Raw genomic sequence first — 23467 nt, forward strand, 5'->3', positions numbered from 1 at the left:
TACACTTGTGCCAAATGGAATTTCCTTCAGTTCTTTAAACAAGCTGCATCTTCTCCTGCTGCCTCTGGTCTTTTTCACAAGCTGTTCGCTCTGCTTGGAATTCTCTCCACCTTTCTTGGTCCTTTTCCTCTGTTTCCTTACCTGTGTTTATCTTTCTCATCTTTTCTCTCTCCGGTTCAGAATTTAGATACCAGTTTCCCCTAAAACACCTTCCCTGACTGTCCTCCCCGCTTTCCCTATCAAATCTGAGTTTGGAGGTCCTCCTGGGTACTTCAAAAACCCACAGAATTTCTCCCATCATGTGGCTCATCGTACAGTATTTTAGCCCTTCTCTGTGAGGGCATCTCTATCCTCAATGCACAGCCCAGCACCTAGTTCATGTCATACAGCTCCAGAGATATTTGTTGAAGTGAATTTAAATTGAACCATTGTTTACGCTCTTAGAAACATTTCCCCTTAAATCTTTGCTTTAATTATATTGTGTTCCCTTTTACCATAACCATGTAAATTTTATGTTAGAGGACATATAAAGATTTTAATCTTACTTTTTTTAACTTAACATTTTATGAAGTATTTTAAATTTTACTCAGGCTTTATAAACTTCATTTTTAATGACTGCATACTATTCCATCAGGTGCATGTACTCTGATTAATTTATCTTCTCTTGTTGGACATTCGAGATTGTTTTGCCTGCTACAATTTGTTAATAATTTTGCTATAAGTAGCTTTGCTTATTTTGGGGCATAAAGCCTTTTCATATTTTAAATTATTTCCTTAAAACATCCAATGTAAAATGTTAAGGTCATTAGGCATTTAAAGTTTTTAATACATGTTGCTTAACTGCCTTGGCAAAGTGTTATTTTTCAATTCCTATTGCCACCAGCAATTTATGTGAGTATTCATTTCATTCACACTCACCAAAGTCACTTCATTTTCAACCATTAAAAACTTTCAAAGAACATATACCTCCCAAAGGCAGTGCTAAGGACATAGGGACGACATTTGTCCCTCTCCTCACTCTCTTCTGGGGGCAGTGTCTCAGTTCCATCTTCAGAGTGCAGACTTGCCCAGTTCTCACCCCACTAGGCTGTATAATCATTCTGAGCACCTGCTTCCTCCTCTTAGGAGAGTGAGAGAGCTTTAAGTTTGCTGTTTATTCTATTTCAAAACCTTTTAGATGGACCCAGGGCAACCTCTACCCTCATTACCTTCATTTCCCACCCTTCCATCAACACACACCTCATTCATGAATAAGTTAAAGTCCACCTGAGGGCAATATCCACTGAGACCACCTTCCACTCACCTTGTCTTTTTCCTGGCTGTCTGATTCCTTTGCTCTTCCCTCTAGTTCCTACTCTTTACCTCCTTTCCTCCCTTCCTCCCTTTTTTCCTTCCTTCCTTTATCCAATTATTCAACAAATTTATCAAGCATCTACTACACCAACCATAAGTGCTGGGATACATAGAAAATAAGGCAGCAGTAGTTCTTGCCTTCATGGAGTTTGTATTCTAGTGGGGAAGACAGATTAAAAATAACAAGCAAACCTATACCTTAAAAGTTACACAGTGTTATGGGCATTATAAAGGAAACAGACAAAGGCTGAGACAGAGAATATTGGAAAAGATCTTTAGATAGAATAATACCTCCCTCCCTTCCCCCTCCTTCCTCCTTAACCCCTAACTGTGCTTTCTTTACTCCATTTCCTGGTTTATTTGTTTACTATCTGTTTCCCCCAACTCGAATGTAAGCTCTAGGAGGGCAGGGGCTTGCAGTTCACTGCTGAGCCTGCCCCACTGCAGGTTCTCAGTAAGTATTTGCTGGACGACTTCTTAGTATATGTGAAACTGGGGCCTGAGGATGAGAAAGAGCCACTGGTGAAGGCAGGTGGTGTCAGAGGTCCAGGTGGAGAAAACAGCAGGTGCAGAGGCTCTAAGGCAGGGAAAAGGGACGGAGAGCAGCCTAGAGTGGCTGAGTCAGGGTGAGCAAGGGGGCTAGCGACACCAAATGATGACATTTAGCTGGCAGGCAGGGTCCCTAACATGCCAGGCCTTGTAGGCTCTGGTCAGGGGGTTTGGATTTCATTCCAAGGGCAATGGGAAGCCACTAAATGCCTGGCTTTGCCACGACACTGGGATATGCCTCTCTGCTTTAGCAGAGTATAGCTAAGATATTTGTGTGTGGTGGGGAGGTTTGAGATAGGGGTAATTCACATGGTGAGTTCTTGTACAGATCTGTCCTCACCCTGTGACCCATATTCTCTCTGTTGGGTGTGGAGGACCAGACTCCTTCCAAGCCTATTGTTTTGGGACCCAATAATTACCAGGCAACAAACATAAAACTACACTCCCCTCTAACATATGTCCTTATGTTTTGATATCCAGCCTCTGGTGGTTGACCCAGAGGGTAAACCTCACTCCTGAAGTGGGGTCCAGAGCTGCCATTTTTAAGATGACAGTAGATCTGATACAGATTTGGTGACCTGGGGGAACATCTTTTATATTTTGTGATCTTAACATGAACGTGGAATCATGGCTTTCCCTTGAACTCTGCCCTTTGGTCTGATGGAGTGGAATTTTGCCCAGCTTGGTTCATTTATACCAGACCTGTTTGGGCTCTAGTTGAGTCTTGCTGTGAGAAGTCAGGCCCTGCAAGAGCAGTAGAGGCCGCCCACAAGGGAGAGCTTGCGAGATGTGCCGATGAAAACGCCCACTGCGTCCCAGCGCTTGTCATCTGGTGGCCTTCTTTGGGGGGTACCTTCCGTCTGGCCTCTGACTCCTGCGGCTTTGGTGCTCTCCCTTCAGCAATCCCCGCAACTGACCACAGCTTTTGGCTTGTTCCACTGGCAGCTCTTCCTGTCACTGACTGTTTGCACTGGTTGTTTCAGTCAGTGCAAACAACCTCCTTCTCACCCACCTACTTGCTTGGATCTTGTCTGCCTTGCCCTTCCCACTAGGGAAGGCCCGCCATTCCGAGGCAGCATTTGTCAGCTCCCCTCAGGGAAGCCATGTTGTCAGCTATCTCTGAAAGACCTATTTCCCTTTGCTCAAACTTGGGAATCCATGGGATTGACAGCGCTGGAAAGGGTGTGAGTAGCATTAAACAGAAGGTGCCAGTGGACATTGGGCAGCTGGCAGACTCAGGAGACTATAACATAAGGCACATTAGAGATGCCATTTCCCCTCTTCCTGGAGCAGCCATGGAGATGGAGGGGATCCTTTTTTTCTTTTGATTGTGAGCAAAGGGCCCTGTGTAAATCTGATTATTGTAATTGAATTAAATTTGCAGCACATATTTAATAGAATACCTAGTTGTTACTGGGTTGCATGGCACTTAGGCACACCCTGTAAACAATTTACTGCTGTATTATTTCTTTTATTTGGCTAAACCGTGTTTTGTTTTTCTCATCTCACTTTATTTCTCTAGCATCTATAATTGGCATTGATGGTATTCCACCATGGTGCTATATTAATTTCACATGAGCACATCACACTTTATAGCCATTATTATCCTGCAGAGGAAATTGGACACATAGTCCATACACATAATTAACAAGTGGAAGGGGCCAGTACTGTGCTCCGATCCTGGTGTTCTGACTTCAGCCCACATTCTTTCAACAATACTGCGAGCTGTTGCATAATCACTCTCACCCAGCACACCTGAAGGTCTTAGGACTTCATCAGCCAGCAGCAGGGGCAGTGGCTTGGGCAGGATAAGGACATTCTTGCCCTTAACTGAAACAGAGCTTTGGATTCCAGGAGCCAGGTGGTGTTAGGGTAGGAGGGTGGGAGGGGTGAAGTAAGGTTTAAAGGAGTTGGGGCTGACAATACAACCCCAGTGCTCTATATTTTCCCTACCCCCACTCCGTCCCTGCACCTAAAAAATGCAGAATTCCCTGGCCAGAGAATGCCCCCCCCCTTACTTGCATATTGCTCAAAGAGATACAACATTTTATTCCAAACTAGAGTAAAAAGGCAGAGAGGTGGGAAAAGAATATAAAGCATCGGCCTCTGCAGATGTGATTGCAGGAGACTGCAGGGGGATGCCTTAGGAAGGTGGGGGGCAGGTGGAGCAGTTAATGGGAGGTGTGTCGGCGGGAGATTGAAGAGAAGATGAACTTCCCCACTCACCAATGTTGTGATGTGGTCCTGAACGTTGCAGAAAGATTAATCTCCTTGATAGTCTTTGCTATTTTAGAGTGCCACGCCTATTCCTATGGGAATAGGAGTTTTCTCCACTTATTTCCTACCATGGAACTTCCATTAAGTGGCTTGCCAAGGACAGGGGTCACACTATCTCCAATGGCAATCAGAATTGCTTAGTGGCCAATGGAATAAGCTGCTTACTTCCGACAGATGGAACAGCAGCAGGAGTTTGTACTCTACTTCGTGGCGGTCATGTGAACGCTTTAGTTTTCTTGGTCATTGAACCTGTATATGACAGCAGAGAAGGTGACAAGGAAGTGTGAAAAGATACTAAAGCCAGCTGAGCAATCTGTCCTTTGCAGGCTTGGGAGCCCCGAATAAAAACTACTTCAGAGTAGGTCAAATGGGTAGCTGGCCAGCACACCAGTTGGGTTGCTATGGTAACCAACAAACTGTTTGGCTTTCAAAGGCCCTGCCCCTGAAGAGGATGATGGCTTTTGTTTTGATATTTGTGGACCGCACTTCAGCTGTTTCTCCATTATTTATTTCCGAAGTTGTTAAGTAACGAATTACTCATTACCTGCAGTCCATTTTTGCTCGGGTTTGATGCTACCCTGGCCCCCACCTCCCTCTCTGCTGTGGTCAGTGTCTGGTGTGCGGTTCTGACCTCTCTCATAGGCTGCAGAGGTTTATGGGAACCACGGACAAGCATGAGGAGACCAGAGCTCTGCTGTGTGACTTTAACCACTGGCGCCATAAAAATATCTACCCTACACACCTTATGGGGTGTTTTGAAAATATATAAAGCTTTAGATGTAAAGATAATTTGAAAATGTTTAGTGCATTATATTCACTTAAATGGAGCATAAAAATTTAATGTCTCAATCTTCACATAGAATGCTTATTATAGATGACTAATATGTTTCCTCTTAAGTGTCAGTCCTAACTGAATGGTAGTGGCTGCCTCTGTGTTGAGAAGGATTTCAAGACTGCACCTAAGCTCAGCTGGCAACAGTGCCAATCATTTAGTGATGTCTGCTATGCGTGCAGGAGGGAGAAGTGGCATCACAAGTGCTGTGTATTAGCTACCTTGATTTAGGACATTCCTCCATTGCTCCTTGTGCTGTATTTGGAAGTTGAGCATTCGTTACCGCCCTATAGCTTGTTTGGTGCTAGTCTGCCAGAACTGATTCATGGGAGATAAATACTAATATTTCAGGCTGAACTCTGTAATGATTTTGGCTTTTCAAAACAACATTTTGATTTCTTGCTGGTAAAAGTGAAATGTGTTTATCATTGGAAATTTGACAAATAACAGAGTAGCAGAGAAAATAACAGTCCATAATCTCATCATTCCTGGGTAACTTTTAATATTTTGGTTATGGATTTCTTGCCTTTGATCTGATTTATTATTTTTAAATGATCATTGGTTGCTGTATGGAGAACGGATTGTAGGCAGGCAGTGTGGATGCAGAGAGACCAATTGGGAGGCTCTTACAAAAGTCTAGGGAAGAGATGCTGGTGTCCTGGGCTGAGAGCTGAGTGTGGAGATAGTGAAAGGTTACTGGATTGAGCATATATTTTGAACATAGGCGCAAGGGGACTTGCTGATGGATTGGATGTAAGGAAGGAAGGCAGGAAAAGGACGACGTTCAGATTTCTAGTCCCATTTCTGGTGAAATGATGATCCAGTTACAGAGGTGGAAAACAATGGGAGAGAAGTGTGTGTGTGGTAGTGGAAATCAAGAGTTTAATTTTGGATATGAAAAGCCTGAATGGAAATTTCACACCCCAATGAAGATTTTGAGTAGGCAGTGGGATATATGGTGAGAGCTCCGGGCAAGAGGACGGGACTGGGCATTTTAACCTGAGGTTCACCAGCATAGAGAGGATGAAAAAGAGAAGACTGGTCTAGGGAAGTTAAATGCAGATGGAGAGAGGACTGAGCACCGAGACCTAAGGCCCTCCAAAACGTATCTGCTGGAAAGAGGAGGAGGATGCAGCATAAGAGACCAGCCAGTGACTAGTAAGAAGTCTAGGAGAGGGGGCAGTGGTTGGTACCAAGGATAGAGGGTAGTTCAAGAGAATGAAAGTGCTCCCTCTCTCTCTGCACACATAACACTTACGTACATATATTACATGTATGTACACATGCATATTTTTCACCGACTATGTATATTTTTACATAAATATAGGGCTTTTTTCATTTATCATGAGCATTCCCTCATGCCCTTAAAAAACCTTCTAAAATATTATTTAAAGTATTCCATCCCCACGGATGTAACCTTCAAAGAAACATCCTTGTACGTTCACCTTGCGTTCCTTTAGATTCAATTCCCTGAAGTGGAATTACTAGTGGATATAAACATCTTTAAGGCTTTTGATCCATGCTGTCAAATTACCTTTCAGAAAGGTTGTACCAAGGCTGTATACTCCAACCGCAGTAAACTGAAACCAAGTATTTGGCAACAACTGTTACCATCAGAAAAAAAAGAAAAAATATATAATGCGATCTGATTTTTTTTCCCATTTGCGTGACTTGATTAATGGAGGTTGAGCATGCTTCAATGTAAGGCTTCTTGTGTGCAGTCTGAGTGGTGAGCAACTTGATCCCTGTACCCAAACCTTAAGTATGAAAAAAATGAATGTAAACCTCACCCAAGTCAGCCATTCAGGGCAAGAGGGCTGGGGAGGAGGGGCAAAGGTGGTTCCGGGATAGTTTCTCTGGTGAGGGGTGAGTAGATCTTGGTCAGCAGTACGGGAGATTGTGTGGTTCCCACAGCTCGCAAGGCTTCCTTCCCTCCCAGCCTGACTTCCTGTGGCCCAGGCTGGGAAAGGGCGTGGTCACTGACAGGCAGAAGTAACTCATAAGCCCGGCAGTGACAGCCCAGATGTGATAGGTGGTGGAGTCCCTGTTACCCTGTGAACAATTGCCCAAATTGCCCAACTAAACAACAAACAGAGGGATGCAGGCAGCCTGCCCCACATAGTGTCCCTTGCTGACGGGGTGGAGCCATTTCAGTTCCAACAGGCCTGGTCTCTGTGTAGAGACCTTAAGAATACTCCACCCAGACTGTCTGGGCATCTGTCCAGCTGAAGTGGAAAGACCCTCTGTGTTGTGAAACTGCTGTAGGCCTCAGCATGTTTCTGTTGTTCTGCTGCATTGCAAAGGACAATTGCACCACGCTGTTATGCTCTCGGTGTGGAAATTACAGATACTGAGGTGACAGGAATCCTTGAAGAACGTGTGGGACACAAAGATAGGTCGAAAATGGCGATTGTGGTAATCCAGTGTGCAATATCTCTCATTTCGTAACCATGCCAATAAGAACAGGAAATCTTAAAAAAAAATGCAACCCAAAGGAAAAAAAGAAAGATCACAGTCCTTTGCTTTCTGGATGGCACCGACACTTGTAATGTTTTCTAAAGTAGCCAAGAAAGAATTTCTGAGACAGAACAACCTTGGAAGTTAGCACATGCCCCAAATCCAAAGGAAATCATTCTGTGAGAAGTTAAAAATGAAAATGGAAAGTTTTCAATGGAAATAAGACTGGTACCCAGTTTCTTCAGATGTTTTTCTTTTTAAATTATAAAATAATATATGTCATTGTAAATCAACTCCTGGAGAAGTATATAAAGTAAAGCTGGTCTTTCCTTGCTCCCTCAAATGTCACTTCTACTTTCCAATAGTTTGGTGTGTATTTCCCAGAGCTTTGTTCATGCAATTACAAACATTTATATAAGAGTATATTATATGGCTTATGTAGAGTATATTTATCAAACTGCCAGCATATAATTAGTGTTCCATAATATATACCCAAACATATAATTTTGAAAATGAAATTATACTATATAAATTCTGTAACTTGTTTTAAATTTTAAATGCAATTTCTTTTTGCCTCTTAGCAGGTGGTTTACTTTGATCCATGCTTTATAAAAACAAAACAAACACTTTTTGAGCCAAAGACTACCAGATTCATTCATTCAACTATTTGTTGCCTGCCGACTATGTATCAGGCACTGTTCAAGGTGCTGGGAGTGCATGAAATGATAAAGAGCATTGCCCTTGTGAAACTCACTTTTTAGTGGAGGGAGGCAGACAATGAACAAGTAGAATACATGGTGATGTCAGATGTTGCTAGCAGGGCATGTCAGGCTTTGCAATGCTAGGACAGGCCTCGGTGAAAAAGTGACATTTGAGCTGAGATCTGAAGGCGGGTGGGGTAACTCCAGGTGGATGTCTGGAGGAAGGGTATCCCAGGAAGAAGGAAGAGAAGGAAGGGTATCTGAGGAAGAAGGTGCGTGGCTTGCTCAGACAGTAAAGGGGCAAGTGTGGCTGGGGAATGGTGAGGGCAGGGAGGATAGAGGAGGTGGTTCGAAAGGATTGTGAGGGCCTTTAGGCCAGCTGGGCCTTGGGCTTTTACTCTGAGTGGGACAAGATGTCTCTCTGGGTTTTGAGCAGAGTACTCTCATGATCTGATGTAGGTTAAAGTACGATCCCTCCGGGCTTCCCTGGTGGCACAGTGGTTAAGAATCCGCCTGCCAATGCAGGGAACACAGGTTCGTGCCCTGGTCTGGGAAGATCCCACATGCCGTGGAGCAACTAAGCCTGTGTGTCACACTACTGAGCCTGCACTCTAGAGCCCGGGAGCCACAACTACTGAAGCCCAGGCACCTAGAACCTGTGCTCCACAACAAGAGAAGCCACCGCAATGAGAAGCCCGCGCACCACACTGAAGAGTAGCCCCCGCTGGCCGCAACTAGAGAAAGCCCACACGCAGCAACAAAGACACGATGTGGCCAAAAATAAATGAATAAAATAAATAAATTAAAAAAATATATATGATCCCTCCAGCTGCTGTTGAGAGTAGACTCTAGGGAGCAAGGGCAGACGCAGGGAGACCAGTGAGGAAGCTACTGCAACAATTAAGGGGAGTGAAGATGAGCTTTGGGTCAAGGTGTTGGCAGTGGAGATGGTGGCATTGTTGGATTCTGGGTCCATTTCCAAGGCAGAGTCAACAGGATTTGCTGATGGATCAGATGTGGGATGTGAGACAGAGCAAAATCGAAGACGACCTATCAGGACAAAGCAACACATGGCATATTCCTAACGAGAGATTTACTAGTCAGTACAAGAAATAAAAAACAAGAGAGTATGGATGACAAGGGAGAGCAGAACATGGAGACCTGGAGGAGCATTACGGATCCTTCCTCCTTCACCTTTTGCCACCACAATATCATGTGCTATGCCATGTATGTGTCTTGTCCATACTAGCATCTCTCAACCCTTACCCTAAGACCCCCAAAGGCAGAGAAGAGTAACCAATCATTCCCAGCTGTCTGAGCCAGAGCCCAAAACTTTTGATGCCTCCCACTACAAGTATGGCATTGCATTATTGTCTTATATTTTCAAAAGAATGTCAGTGTTGGATTCTACTCCAAAATATCTGTGTTTCTCTCAATATATTCATTACTTATAATCAAGTTAAATTGCTAGTCTTGTATAATGGGTCCCTGACATACAGCAAGAACCCGTAAGGAGATATATAAGGTTTTAAGATGCCATTCCCAGTGTATGCCCAGCGGGACCTCCTTCTAAGAAGTGCTCACTTATTCATTAATTGACCGGTCCCAGAAGCACCTACATGCTCTTAGGACCATGCTGTATACCTGAGCTGAGAAGAGCAGGTAACAGGTATGGGCACACCACCCAGTATTCTTCTCACCAGCTTGGGCTTTTTCATCTCTACACCACAGTACAGGCCCTTCCTTACAAATAGAAATATACCTTTCTTCCTTTCTTTTACCTGACAACATTCTACCCATCTTTGGCTTTTTAACCTTTTAGAGCCTTACTCAAATTTCACATCCTATTCATGATGCCTTATGTTACCATCAAAGTGATAACTCATTCCAGTGAATTCTTAGAGTGCTTATTTTCTATGCGGAGGTATTATACACACTGGGAAGAGCAAAGTTTTGGAGTCAGAAGAGCAGAGCTTTGAAATCAGATTTACTGAAATTTTAATGCAGGTGCTGCCATTACCTATCTGTGATTTTAGGCAACTTTCTTCATCTCTCAGTCTGTAAAATGGAGTTAAAAGCAGGGCAGGATGATTAAGTGAAAAGCATATATGAAGCCCTAGCGCAATGTATAGGCATTTGGTAAATGTTAGCTCCCTTTCCCCCTTCACCTCTTAATTTGTCACTTTTAATATTCTACCTTCTACGATTCTACCTTTTGAATTGTTACATGTTCTGTCTCTTGAACTAGACAATAAACCCTTATAGGTTAGAAACTACATCTATTTCTTGACATTCCCAAAAGCATCCATCATGGTGCCTTGAACGTGGGAGATGATTAATAAATTTTTGCTGATAGATTGATTGATGGTTTCTTGGCAAGGTTAAAGCTGAAGGACATACTGCTCTCTGGAGTCAAGCACATAGCAATGAGCTTCAAAGAAGAAAATGAGCCTCAGCGTTCGTGGAGGAAGGTCATTGCCTAGCGCCTCTGGGAGGCATGCTGCTGATGGATGAGGGGGATGCTGGACTGGCTCTGCTGTGCAGGTTGCAGATCCTGCTGGCCACTACAGAATGGTTACCCAGCCACACAGGGAGATCCTGGTCACCCCACCACGACCAAATTCTTTTGGCAAAGCATTTCAACAGGCTGTCACGGTGGTACAGGGATTGACTGATTGCACAGCTGTTATTGTGTGCTTACAAGGGAAATTAGGAGTAATTAATGGGCTGGGGATCAATAGCAGTACTATATCGCAGGGAACGATTTAATTTTCTTTCTGCATTAAGAGGGAAGTGCAAAGATCTCACATAGAGAGAATAGATGGATCAGAGTTATAGATATGAGCTGCTAAATTTCTTGGCTTATATAAAAGTTTAAATTTTTAGTTTCTATTTACTTTTTGAAAAGGTAATGAATGCAAGCACATGGGAAGTCAATACAAAATGGTATAAAATGGTTGCTCCCTAGAAGCAACCACTGCTAGTGTCTTGGGTGTTCTTCTATAAATGATGCCGTGTGTGTGTGTGTGTGTGTGTGTGTGTGTGTGTGTGTGTGTGTGTGTCCCTTAGATAGAAGGATTTTCAAGAATCCAAGACCTTCCTGCACATCTGCTATGTCTTTTTGGTTCATCCCTATATCTCTGGTGACTAGCACAGGGGCCAGCCCGTACGGTCCAAAATTCATCATCAATAATTATGTGTTGATTGACTGACTAGATCTATTTTAATCTATGACTGACTAGATCTATTTTAATCAGTGACTGACTAGATCTATTTTAGTTTTTAAGTGATTTGCATTAGCTTGGTACGTCTTGTGAATTAACAAAAGACATACAATTTGACATGTCTAGAGAATAGAGCATCTTAATTAATTCTAATGTATTGGTACAATAATTTAAAACCACTGATGCAGAAACTGCCTGTTTGAATATTCTCCACTGACTGGAGGAGCTCTTTGGAAAATATGTACCACCTGAGTTTAAATAAGGATTGGCTAATAAGCAAAAAAGAACATTAAAAAATATGTCAGAACACATGCAAATGAGTGTGCTTATTGCAAGCTGTTACTTTGGGAGAATGTATACTTAAATTGCCTCTGAGTTCATAAACCACATGTTACTATGGCTGCTGCTACATCTATTATTGCTATTGCTACTACTACCAATATTACTCTTTATTTAGTAAATAGTATGTACCAGCACCATGGAAGTATTTTACGCACACTATCTCATCACATAGCAACATTATCAGGTAGGAATTATTATCACCTTCATTTTATAGATGAGGAAACTGAGGCACAGAATGATTTCACAACTTGCTTATATTCACAAAGCTAAGAAAATAGTGGAATGGGGATTGGGGCGCAGCTTGATATCAGAGCACATACCTCTGATCAATACTTCAAAGTCACATCTCATTTTTGACTAGCAATGGAGCATTCTTATTGATCAACCTTCCTATTTGCCAGATTTAGCTCCAAATGATGTTTGATTCTATCAACAAATGAAATCTGTCTTCAAAAAGAATGATGTTTTGTTAGCACTGTGGCTTTTCAAAAGATATGTATCAGTTGCTAAAATCAATTCAAAAAGAGGAACTCCCAAAATGGTTTGTATCATTAAAATGAGTGATCAAAAAAAAAAAAAAATGAGTGATCAGCTTCCTAAGTTTTCTACTTTGAATTGGGTAATACCCATTTGTGTGTATATACATGCGTGTTTGTTTTTTTAAAAAATCTGTCCTTATATTTATTGTCACATCTCATATATTTATTTAAATAACAGGGAATTTGGGGAGTTTCCTGTCAGAGTTTTATAATCAGAAAATACCAAACTGCTTGTGTATCTTCCACTTCATCATTGGGGCTTTATGATCCAGATAGTCCTAGGCAAATCTGCAAATTATGCAAAATGTGTCTTGCCGCAACCCCTTCTTTCAGCACTTCCCTTTAATTATTTCTCCATCTACTCTCTCCTCACTCAAAAATGCCAAGGGTTCAGAGAGCCTCAGCAACCACGTGTAGAGCAAGTTCAAGGTCCCACCCTGTCCTATCCTTTCTGGGTGCTCCTTTCATGTGCTGCAAAATTATTTTTCTTTTTAGCTATCTGACCAAAATTCTATTCTGACAGGATAACCAATAGCATGTAATTTTTAGGAGAAAAGACAGCAGAGGAAAATGAATCCACAGCAAGGTGTGAATGACTGATAACTCTAGCTAAATATAGAGGTCCTGGCACTAGCACTGATATTCAGAAAGAGAAATTTATTAGGCCAAAAGGAGTATATTCATTTTGGGCTGAATACCATTCTTGTCCTTCCTCAGCTGTAACAGATCCTACATGGGGACCTTTCTTGTCCTCCCTCAACTAAAGCTTATCTTACATCAATGGTTGGACATTAGTCTAAGACGACACTAGATACCTGCTTCCATTTTTGGAGTATTGTGGGAGCACTTACTTATTTTGGTTGGCAAAGGACGGGGAGGAGGAGGTGGGGGGAGGCAAGTCTTCCAAGGAGACCCTCAGGTGTGTCCATGAGAAATGCACTGAATTTATTATTCTGGAGAGGATTGTTTGTTGTGGTGGTAGTGTTGTTGTTTGTTTTTAATAGGAAGAAACTGAAAACCTTAAGTGGTCTTTACCTTGTTGCCTCTAACTATGCTTTTGACTTATAGGGTGTCTGTGGTTCCCTGACACACCAACTTTTCTGCCAGTTTCAAAGTGAAATAGTATTGGGGGCATGCCACCTAGTGGCGATAGCTTTTGGTTTATTGCTCATTGGAAGAAAGTAAACCAAGTCCTAGTAAATCAGTCTCCTAGGCTTGAAAGCCACACAGAGGCCATCTGGCTCGTCCTTTAGCTTTTACGTAAGCAGGCAAGTACATCACCTTTTCTGTGGACCCGAGACAGAAAAGACAGGCAGTTCAAAGCCGCTGGGGCTCAGAAGCCCACTGACTCCCAATTCCCTGGTGAAATTTGAACTTCAGCGGCCTGCCTGCCTGGGGACACAACCCTGTATCCCCACAGGCTTTTTGGCAGTCCCAGCAACAAATGCTTGGAAGACGACAAGGTTCTTTCTGGGTCCTGGCCTCGACTTACTGCCTGTCCTCTCTCTGACCTCTTTCCTTCCCTCTCCCTCCACCCCTACCCCCCTTCCTCGGCTGCTGCTGGCTTGCTCCACATTCCCTGCTGCGTTTACTGCTTTTCGTCCATGGTCATGCTTTATGTCCCTAAGAATCACCATATAATTCTAAAAACTCACCACAATTTCCTTTTTAAATTTCATTTTTACTTTTTCTCCCGAAAAGGAAAAGGATTTATTCTTAATGAGGAACACTTAGAAAATGGAGAAAATCACACACAGACACCACACCACCATCATCTAGAGATAATCATTGTTAACATTTTGGCAAAAATCCTTACTGCCCCTTTTTCCTTATTTGTGTGTGCCTGTAGTTTTTAAAAAACAAAGAACAAAAATGATATAAAATACTTCTCACTTAATGATAGATCATGAGCATTTTCTCATGTCAAAAAATGTTCTTTGGGCTTCCCTGGTGGCGCAGTGGTTGAGAATCTGCCTGCCAATGCAGGGGACACGGGTTCGAGCCCTGGTCTGGGAAGATCCCACATGCTGCGGAGCAGCTGGGCCCATGAGCCACAATTACTGAGCCTGTGCATCTGGAGCCTATGCTCCGCAACAAGAGAGGCCGCGATAGTGAGAGGCCCGCGCACCGCGATGAAGAGTGGCCCCCGCTTGCCACAACTGGAGAAAGCCCTCACACAGAAACGAAGACCCAACACAGCCATAAATAAATAAATAAATAAATAAATAAATAAATAAAATTTTTAAAAAAATGACAATGCTTTGCTTATAAAAAAAAAATGTTCTTCTATTACACGATTTTAGTAACTGCATCATAGGATACACCAGAAGGTACTTAATTACTGTTAAATTCCAGGAAAGTGAGAATGGTGGGGAATATTTTAAATTCATAGTCACATTCAGTTCATACTTTATTGCACATCTGTTGTGTGCTATGCTCCTGCACAAGGCAATTTTCATATTCATAATCACATTTAACCTTCACAGGGTCCCTATGACCACCTACGAAGCACTGCGATGCCATTTTGCAGAAGAGGAAATTGAAGGTCTGAGAAGTTAAGTAGCTTGCCCTCGATCACACAATCTGCAAGGGGGACACAGAGAAAGAAAACTTTGGTCCTTGGATCTACAGCCCCTCAGCCACTTCCTGAGGTCTTAGTAGATCCTAAGCATGAACATAGCTTCTCTGAGATTCTCTCTTTGTTCTCGTGATATGACTAGAGAGAACCCCCCACAAGGAGGCTAGCGTCAAAAGACCTTAGAGCCAAGGTGGGGAATGTGAAATAGGGTATGAGAAAGTGGAAGGAGAGCCACCTAGGAAAGGACTCCTGGGTTTTCATAGCCCCAAGAATAATAATTGCTAAGTGCTCTGTATACATTCTCCAGTTTTATCCTCACAAAACATACTAATATAATCTTATTTTAAGGTTAGAGCAGTAGTTGGTCCAAGGTCACCCTGCTGGTAGGTGGCAGAGGCAGAATTAGAACCCAGTTTGTCTGACTCCAAAGCCTTCTCAACTGCTATACAAACTTCCTCTCCATGTCAACTAGTTTTAAGAATTTTATAGTGATATGGTCACAGGTCTTATTACCCCTGGTTTTGAAGGTCTGTTTGAAGGGAGCTATGGGACAGATGAATGAAGAGGAAAAGAGTGAGACAGAAGACTAAAGTGAAACAAAGCCCAGAAAAAATATACAAAGCCTGAAAAAATGCCAGTTGCAATGAAAGTAACCTATGGGTAAGATGGACTGGTAATCTTCGACACAAAGTTTGGAAGGCAATGCTGACCCGTTGAAAAGGCTAAAATTTTGGCTTTTCTTGTTTTGTAAGCAAAGGCGAAACATGTGAATAGTAGTTAGAAATGGTTTTTCCTCCATACAATGCTAGTACATTTTTCAAAAATGATTAGCTCAAAATACTCATATTACTTATCATGAAACCAATGAAATAGTCTTTCATACTGATTATTTCACAAATTTATACTGTAGAATGAAAGATGAGCAGAAATACTACTTTTCAGGCATGGTGCCCATTTGGACTGCTCCTGTCTTGGTTTTTTAATCTCTGAAATAAAATGGATAATATTCTCTACTTCACAGGCATTGTGAAAATTAAAGAATAAATACTAAGAGCTTGGGGAGGGATTAAAGGGGTATGTTAGCATATACTATCATTATATCCTCATTCCTATTCTGAAGTCATAATGCTCTGATGGTGACACCGTTAGTCATCACCATGGAAACCAATGATATATGCTATCTTTTGCTCTGGGGCCTCTCTCCATCCTCCAGGCAGTTGCAGAGACTGCCGCAAAAACGAGATTAACTCCCTCTTCTTACCGTTTTTAAATTTTTTCACTGGCTTACAACTGCCTTCTCTACTAAACTTTTCCTTGAATGCATTCCTATACCTCCACCGCCATCCTTCTTCTCTTGATTATCCCCTACTCATTTCCATAGGCATGATTCTGGGCAGCATTTTTTTTTTTCTATTCCTTTGTTCTCTTCTACCTTGTTCTTCTTTTCCTCCTTCTAGGTGGGAACAATCTTTGTTGATTCACCAAGTTGTTCCTTATTCCTCTTAATGTTTGCATGGAGAAGCCAAGCTTAATGTTATGAACTTTGTTATTGCAGCCAATTACTGCGATTTCAATGTCTGTGCGGTGTTTTGCTTTTCCCATCCTGCAAATAATCCCCTTTAAAACATTCTCTCACTTCGGTTTCTCATTCCCAGCAGGAGGCTAGCATCTAAGCGGCTGACATCTTGCTGCAGAGTGGCTGCGAGTACGTGAAAAGCACTACAAAACTGCAGGAGCGGCTGGCTAAGCCTCTGACAGGGAGGAAGAACTGGGAGCTTGGCTGTAAAGTCGGTGCCCTGAGGACAAGTTTTCCTGTCTTTAAAATCTCTGTACCTGGCCTGGTTCTAACTCAAGTTCAGGCCCCAGTAAAAGCGGGCCTGTGTATCTCCTGAAGTTCTGGGCAGCGCCCAGTGCAGGGGGCCAGTGGGGGTTGTTGGGCAGGACTTGAGGTGCCATCCTTCCCTTAGCTTGCCAATCTGGGGCTGGAAGTGAAAGCCTTGAGTTGATGTCTATGTCTGGCTTAACTCCCAGTGCCCACATGCACCTTCTCCCTCTGCCTGCCAGATGATCTTCTTCTCACTGCTGGTTCTCATCCCAAATGCCAAGCTGAAGGTAGAATAAGTCATTGCATTGCTCTGTCACACCCCAGCATTTGCAGGGGGCAGGTGACCAGAGGCAAGGCTGGCTGAAACCTCATTTAGTTCCTCTGGTTTTGCAGGCACAAAGGAACTAGAATGAGTTGAATCTAAAGTTAAACTAAACCAGAGGACAGAAAGCCATTTGCTTGGTGTCCTCTATGGTAATCTGCCCTTTTAGAATAAGAGACAAGTGGGCAGCAGTTGCCCTCATGGCTCACAGCGGGCCCCAGGACCTTCAGCGTTTCCTGCATTTCCCTCCCATCTCCCTCATTGCAATGAACCCTGTAACACTCCATGCCAGGCACTGTATTAAGTGCTTTACATACATCACTTAACTGCACACCTACAATAATTACTATTATTATTACTTTTAATAAACACTATTATTATGTGTTATTATTTCATTTTTATAGATGATGAAACAGAGGTTCCCTAACCATTTTGTAACTCAGGGCTTGATACATATTGAGGGCTCAAGAATGTTTGTTATTTAACTGAAATCTGACCAGTTCTAAGGAGTTAGTCCCATCACGGTGGAAACCCTGGACTGGGATGAAGGCAAGTGTTTTCCTTAAGAGTATGGAGATATTGACTCATCACTAGTCTCCAGGAGTTTTCTGAGGGCTACTTTTCCTTGACCCTCTTATAGTCCTTGGCTGGGTCTGAAAATTAAACTGAGAAAGACAGATTTACATACCAAAAAAAGCATACAAATTTACTGAATATAAGTTTTATGTGATATGGGAAACTTCATAAGGAAATGAAAATCTGAAGAAACAGACCTATGTAATTTTATGCTAGGTTTGATGAAGAGTGGTCAATGTAGAAATATGATAGGTTAGGGAGTATGAAGCATGTATAGTAAAGTGGGGCAAACTAAGCAAGTTCTGTTTGTTAGGATTCTTTAAGGGTCCGTTTGTCTTCGGAGGTAATGGTGTTCCTTTCCCCTGGGGTATAGGGAAGGTACCTCTCACATGAGGGTTTTATGACTTTTCTGGGGAGAAGGCTGTGGAGGGAGAAGGTCAGGGTGACCTTCCTGTTTCTGCTGTTTTCTCAAACTCCTTCAGCTGAAAATATTCAATATGCCAAGATGCCATATTTTGGGGTAGCAAGTTCCGAACCCCATCAGCATCAGTCAGCCTTCTCTTTGCTGCTACTTGATTACAGAGTGGCTAGAAAAATCCCTTCCAATTACTTTGTAATGCTCAGATTTGTTAGGTTCTATTTCAGCACGCCACAATGCGTTGACAGGTGCAGCTTGTAAAGACATCTGTGTGGCCCAATATACTGGCTTCAATCAGGGAAGATGGTTTTTTCACTGCAGGGCATCCTCCAACCTTTAATATGCTAACATGCATTGAGTATCTCCTAAAGGGGGACATAAATGTTTCATCAATTCTAAGCAGCACTTTCCTCCCACATTTTGTCATCTCTGAAGCTAGGATGCTTCTTATGGACTGAGGCATCTTCCAGTGGCTGTTCGTCAAGCAGCAGTTGTGCAATGGTGGACACTGCATGGGCACATATGAACTTGGTCAGAGCTGTTGTCGTCATATGTCAGTTGAGTTAGGAACATTCTTAGAACAACATATGTGATGTTTAATTGCTCTTTAAAATGTCTTTATAAAGATGACACCATGATTTGGCGCTGGAATGAAAAGTTACTGTATATGCCAAGAGGTATGGAAACAGAGCAGTGGGCGTGTATGTATGATGTGACAGCAGCCAAAATTCATCATGCAGGGTTAACAGCCATGCCATATTTTCTTGCAAAACAATAACCAAGTGCTTGATAGAACTTAAGAAAGGACAATACCCAGTGGTTGAGGCTATATTGTGTTATTGAGGTAGGTGCAAAACGACTGCCCACCACAGGCCAGAGAGCAATGCAACAAAAAAACTCAGGAGAACTGCCAAATCCCTAGACGAGCATCGTGTCCTAGTTTAATTGGCATTGCTTTTTCTTTCTTAGTGGTACGTAATCGATAGTTTATAGGTTTGATGAAATATGTTAGTGTAAAGCATTTCCAATCTTATTTGACCACAGACTCTTGTTTCCTCAGGAACATCTCTTGGAACTAGTGTTCTGTGGAATATAATTATGATGATACCTACCACTTATGATCGCCCAGTCACTTTAAATACTTCACCTATATTACTGAAATGAATCCTCACTACCATCTCATGAAGTAGGCACTATGATTATCTCCACATTGCAAATGAGGAAACCAGGGCATGTGGAGATTGAGAAACTTGCCTAAAATCACACAGCTGGTGTAGTAGAGCCAGGATTCAAACGCAGGCAGGTGGCCCCAGAGTGTGCGTACTTTACCACCACAGCAACGTAGTTGGGGAAACTCTGTTCTAGCCACAGACTGGAGGAGAGTGCAGCCAATCTGACCCATGGTTAAAAAATGAGTAAGTACCACAACTCCCACTGGCTCTTAAAATATTCAGCAGGAACCTACAAGGGGAAAAAAAAGATTTCCCTGCTTTTTGTTGATACTGTGAATACATTATTTCCTTTTATATATACCTAGACAATCTGCATTCCCTCCAGGTTATGAAGATTAAGAAGAAAGTCACTTTCAGTGGAAGACTGAAGCATTACAAATGTAATCTGAATAAAATACCAGGAACAAACCAAATAAATATCAGCCCCAATTCAGGTCATACCTGAATGCTCTGAAAGGGTCCATTACCTTACAGGTTTGCTGCTCTAGTGCAGGGTAAGCTAGTGCTTTTTTTCACGGGGGGGGGGGGCGGTGGTGGTGATTTACAGAAATAAGACCACTTTGTGCCACTCTTCCCATCTCTTTTGACTAGCTACTATTTGTGAGATAAATTTCAGTGAACCAGATGGACTTACTGATAGGTGTAACAATCTCCTATTAGCTCAGCCCCTAGGGAAGAGGCAGGTGACAGAATGATTTTGGCAGTGAAATGAAACTGAGAACAAAAGGTGGTGTCATTGCTTGGAGCAGTAATGCTCTTCAGGCCCCATCAGCTCAAGTTTCCCAGGCAGGTGACTGTGAGGACGATTCTGCATATTCCATCTCCCTAAGAGGTTTTGAACTCTGCAATGGGCTTTCTCCACATGTGGGTTGCTTCCTGAGATTAGTTTGGCCTTCCTGAGATCTGTCTGACCTTATAAAAGCTGCAAGTGAATACAACAACTAGTACCTATGGTAATTTAAGGAAATTATACTCTTCAGGAGACAAAATGCTGTCCAATTGCTCTTTATCTGTGCCAGCTGGGTAAGAAAGGAAGATGATTCATAGCCCAGTCCAGTGGGACCAGTGGAAGGCTTGATTACACCTTGGTTCCAGGCTGTCTTGTGCAGCAAATGCCTTGGCATTTGTGGGGTCCAGAAGGACTGTAATGATTAAACCTAGTCCAAGATTTAGCTTGGCATTGGCTTTTATGAGAGAGAACACACAGGTGTCAGACCAGTTGTGGACAGGATCTTTTCTGTACATCACCCAAGGAGGATGAAAGATATGGATTCCACTTTAACATGTGAATTGTAGCTGCAAAAGAAATCAGATGGAGATGGCTATCTTTATGGCAGCTGGCTAAATGGCAGCTGGCTAAAATAAAAACAAAGGAGACATTACAATTTCCAGGGTTAAGAGAAAGCTAACAAATGGAAAGTTCATTACAATAACTCATCCTTGTGTACAATAGCTGCTCCATACATATATTATGGTACAAACCAATTGGTAATAAAATTTTGACAGGGTTCATTACACTAAGTTTATAAGTCAAGCGTTTGGGCTTAAGCATTAGGGACACGCTTTGTTCCGGAAAGCTGCAAACTAGGACTTGATAAGAAAGTACTAGAAAGAGTCCAGCTGTTAGATATTATCATGTTTCCTTTGAACATACTATACAAGGCATGTATAGTTACAGAGAGAGTATCTGAGGAGATTAAAAACCATGGTTATATTAATGCACGCCTGTCTCAGGGGAACTGCATTCACTTTTCTGTCACAATGTATGCTTCCTGCAGCTTCTCTGCTTCATCTGGCAGGTTGCCTTTGGAATCTGTAATGCCTCAAGTCACTTTCAGCAGTGTTGGAGGATAGAAGCCATTAAGGCAGAATAGATGCTAGAGGCAAGACAGCGAATAATCCACTTGAACGCCAGTCAAGAATGCCTGTGGCAGCTCAAACCTCCTCACACGCAAATATTTTTCTGGAGGTAGGATGACATATAACTAACTACTGTTTCAAAGTGCTGTTAATTGTTTTTAATAAAATGAAATCTGAAGTTTCCCACCTGTATGGAAATCATCTGAGCTTAGCAAAAACATATTCAAATACTAATGAGGTGGTATGAAATATTAATTATATTACAAGGTTTCTTAATTCTCATTTCATTTTTTAACTTACTACTGTAAGCAAAGATAACCATTTCAAGAACTTTTTAACCAGGTCTGTAAAACCTGTGTGGCAACCAGGGCAGATCCTCTGAAGGGCCAGCCTCTTACTGGGCAGAGTTTTCTGAGGTAACCGGCCACTGTTTTTCCCTCCTCTAACAAAAAGCCAAGAGGTACAGATTCCTATTCAGGCCACAGAAAATGACTGATTTGTTCAACTCTTCAACTCACCACCTTAGCTGTGTGCTGGAGACAAGCTGCAGTCTTTCCTTCATACACAGGAGGTGATGAGTTGCGGGGAGGGGAAATCCCAGCTTTTGGGGATGGTGCTTTCAGTGTTAAGAGGGCAGGCTGTTCGGCCAGCCATGGAGGGACCACTTGGCCCTATTGCACTCTCTTCTGAAGAGTGAAGACCTAGAGTTCAGGTAGGTGTGGACGAGTTGTTATTTGCGGGGAATACTTAACTGGTTTTCAAACAGACACAAGTTAATACAGCCCTTCATCATTTGTATCTATCCAAACTGTTCCTTGTGGCAAGATAAAGAAGAGCGTACGTGACTTTCAGAGCATGCCACGGAACATGAGCCTCCTTCTAGGGCACGGCAACTGCCAATTTACACAGATGCTTATTTCATAACAACTGATGGTTTTGGTTGGGTGAGCTCTCAAAGCAATCCTAGTGACCTCACTTATAAAATGGGAGTGGGGAGGTGGAAGGTGGGATGAGATGTTTTTTCAGGTCATCTCTGTGATTCATTTAGAATCAGAGAAATAAAGAGAAGACAAATTGCATCTTTTTTTTTTTTTTAAAATGATCCCTATTTATTACTTTCCCTTCACAACCCAGAAATGCAGTTATTATATTTTGTATAACTGAAGTGAGGATGAATCCTAGGATTTCTTTTCCTTGGGTATTCAATGTATTTTCTACAATATAGTCTTCCTAGATTATATTTTGCATTCTTTCACATACCTCCATATGTGAAGATTACTCTGGGTCAGCAATCAATCATGGGCAAGTTACTTAATCTCTCTGTGCCTCAGTTTCCTCGGTTGTAAAAAGGGGGTAATAATATTTCTACTTTATAAAATTATTGTGAAGATTAAACAAACGAATAAATGTAAAACTCCTTAGATGAGTACTTGGCATATAATGTGTATTATTATTACTATTATTTTATATTATCATCAAGGTTTTCTCAATCTTTACCATTTACTTATGTCTTCCCTATGTGTATGGTAGGGAAGAGGTGGAGCAGGAACACTGAAGTTTAGGAAACATTACAGCCTTCCAGGTTCTTATCTAATACACACAAAATATGACATATATTTATATACTTCATACATGGAGTAATATGCTACAATATGTAATCCGAATCAAATGCTGGTTTCAGGTGCTGCAATAACACAAAGAATGAGATTAAATGGGTTTATGCTCTTCAAGGAGAGGGCTGAGTTTGGGCTGGGCTGAAGAACAGGTAGAACTGAGTTGGATGAAGTAAAGTGAGGAGGGCATTCCAGATGAGGACAACATGCAAGAAAGCAGAGGCCAGAAAGAGTGTGAGACGGTCTTGGGGCAGTGGGCGAAAGAGCTGGCAAAGCAGAAGAGTGGAAGGAAATAAGATTGTACAGAATGGAGCTTCATTCTGGAAGTTCTAGACAGTTCTCTCTACTTAGAGGACTCTCCACCTTATGGAAGTGGAAACTGAGGAGAACAGCAAGGTCCTGAGTGAAGGACAGAACAACAGACAGAGACTCTGAGAAGATTTCCAGGGCTCGGGGGTTGGGGGCTGAGCCCGTGGAGACTACTGAGGAGGTGGCTGCGCTGGCTGTGGCAGTGTGAGGGGATGGGGGCCAGTCCGGGGCACGGCAGAGGGAGGGAGAGGAACGAAAAGGAGTAAGTGGCATTTTGAAGAGAAGTCAGGCAAGTTAGCAAGACCTGTCTGTCACTGACTGGATAAAGGAAATTAAGTAGAGGTTAAGTCAAAGATTATTTCAAATGTTCAAATCGGTGGGTCTGAGAATTAGAGACCCCATAGAAAACTGGAGGAGAACTGATTAAAGGAGGAGAGAAGCAAATGAGGAGTCTGGTGTT

At 42.4% G+C, this 23467-nt stretch overlaps 1 long non-coding RNA gene across 2 annotated transcripts in view; it reads right to left on the reverse strand.

Annotated features, from left to right (window-relative positions):
* LOC309642035 overlaps positions 1–23467 on the reverse strand; it is a 104460-nt gene that overhangs the window by 71004 nt on the left and 9989 nt on the right. The window contains exon 3 of one of the 2 annotated variants that reach the window (XR_014252923.1): positions 12387–18501. The exons of the other annotated variant lie outside the window; for it this stretch is intronic. This is a non-coding gene — a long non-coding RNA (uncharacterized lncRNA). Of the gene's footprint in view, positions 1–12386; positions 18502–23467 lie in introns of those variants that run through there. 2 annotated transcript variants of the gene reach the window in all.

Source organism: Balaenoptera physalus, assembly GCF_965194825.1.
Source record: "Balaenoptera physalus genome assembly, chromosome: 13".
NCBI classification, from domain to species: Eukaryota; Metazoa; Chordata; class Mammalia; order Artiodactyla; family Balaenopteridae; genus Balaenoptera; species Balaenoptera physalus.